The sequence below is a fragment of the Glycine soja genome, chromosome 14 (assembly GCF_004193775.1).
Source record: "Glycine soja cultivar W05 chromosome 14, ASM419377v2, whole genome shotgun sequence".
NCBI lineage: Eukaryota > Viridiplantae > Streptophyta > Magnoliopsida > Fabales > Fabaceae > Glycine > Glycine soja.
Genome location: NC_041015.1, coordinates 17420135 through 17422177, shown reverse-complemented (window position 1 = coordinate 17422177; position 2043 = coordinate 17420135). Strand labels below are relative to the sequence as shown.

The window sequence follows — 2043 nt, the reverse complement described above, 5'->3', positions numbered from 1 at the left end:
TTTAGTAGCTAGAGTTGTTATTTTTGGCTGAATTTTTTTGTGGTAACTTCTTTTAATCTATATTTTGTGGGGAAAATAGCTGGAGCCCTTAGTTTGGTCAGATTTGAAAGTTCCAAAAAAGTAGCATATTTGATTTTTGTCGACTTCAAACGGCCATAACTTTTGCTCCGGGTATCATAATGACTATTATTATATATGTATTTGGGGTAGAAAAAAATTTCCCATGCCGTGGAAGCTTGCCATAGGCCAGATGAGGTCTTCTTCCAAAAATTGCGATTCTGTCAAAAGTTTTTTATTTTTTATTTTTTTCCAAGTATTATTCTCTTATTTTTCTTAACTTATCATTTTTAGCTTATATAGTTAGACTTTGAATTTTTGTTTGAAATTTTTTGTGCTATCTTCTCATCATTTTATAAGGTTGCTCACAAAATTTCAAGTCATTTGGATATCATTTAATGGTAGCTGCAATTCAAACCTACACTGTTACTTGCATAAGAAGGCAACTAATTGTGCATGCTGAGTTTAGTGTATGACTAGAGGAAATCCATCTGACTTACAACCCTTTGATCCTGAGATAGATAGGACATTTCATAGATTAGTTAGACATCATTTAGTACCTTTTGAGCATCCTGAGCATTCTGTTATTGGTGATTTTGAGCATTATAGTTTTAAACATTCTGATTTTGTACATTCTAAGAATATGCCACAACCTCCACCCCGTGAGAGGACTCTAAGGGAAATGGCTGCACCTGATTTCACCTACGAAAGCTTGTGCATCCAGTACCCTGATGAGGATGTTCCATATGTTCTCAAGACTGGACTAATACATTTGCTGCCCAAGTTTCATGGTCTTGCAAGTGAAGATCCTTATAAGCATCTTAAGGAGTTCCATATTGTTTGTTTCACCATGAAGCCCCCTAATGTCCTGGAAGATCATATCTTTCTAAAGGCTTTTCCTTATTCACTAGAGGGAGTGGCAAAAGATTGGTTGTACTACCTTGCTCCCAGATCCATCTCCAGCTGGGATGACCTTAAGAGAGTGTTCTTGGAGGAATTCTTCCCTGCATCTAGGACCACTGCCATGAGAAAAGACATTTCAGGCATCAGGCAACTTAGTGGAGAAAGCTTGTATGAGTACTGGGAAAGATTCAAGAAATTGTGTGCAAGCTGCCCTCACCACCAGATTTCTGAGCAACTCCTTCTTCAATATTTCTATGAGGGACTTAGTAACATGGAGAGGAGTATGATTGATGCTGCCAGTGGTGGAGCCCTTGGAGACATGACCCCTGCTGAAGCCAGAAATTTAATTGAGAAGATGGCTTCCAACTCCCAACAATTTAGTGCCAGAAGTGATGCTATTGTCATTAGAGGAGTTCATGAAGTAGCCACGAATTCATCTTCATCAGGTGAGACTAAGAAGCTTGAAGGTAAACTAGATGCCTTGGTTAACCTGGTAACCCAACTGGCCATGAATAAAAAATCTGCACCTGTCGCAGACTCTGTGGTTTATGCTGCTTTGCCGACCACCACACAGACCTTTGCCCTTCTGTGCAACAATTTGAAGCAATTGAACAGCTTGAAGCTTATGCTGCAAACATCTACAATAGACCTCCTCAACCTCAGCAGCAAAATCAGCCACAACAGAACAATTATGACCTCTCCAGCAACAGGTACAATCCCAGGTGGAGGAATCATCCCAAACTTAGATGGCCGAGTCCTTCACAACAACAGCAACAACAACAACCTTATTTCCAGAATTCTGCTGGCCCAGGTAGACCATACGTTCCTTCACCAATCCAGCAGCAACAACAGCAACAGCCCCAGAAACAGCAAAAAGTTGAGGCTCCTCCGCAACCTTCCCTTGAAGAACTTGTGAGACAAATGACTATGCAAAACATGCAGTTTCAACAAGAAACCAAAGCCTCCATTCAGAGCTTAACTAATCAGATGGGACAATAGGCTACACAGTTAAATCAACAACAGTCCCAGAATTCTAACAGATTACCTTCTCAATCTGTCCATAATCCCAAAAATGTGAGTGCC

General features: G+C 40.2%; 1 non-coding gene across 1 annotated transcript; it reads right to left on the bottom strand.

Annotated features, from left to right (window-relative positions):
• Positions 1 to 1078: 1078 nt before the first annotated feature.
• On the bottom strand, positions 1079 to 1185 carry LOC114385576. The gene has a single exon (XR_003660944.1). It is a non-coding gene; the product is annotated as a small nucleolar RNA R71 (small nucleolar RNA).
• Between the last annotated feature and the right edge of the window lie 858 nt (positions 1186 to 2043).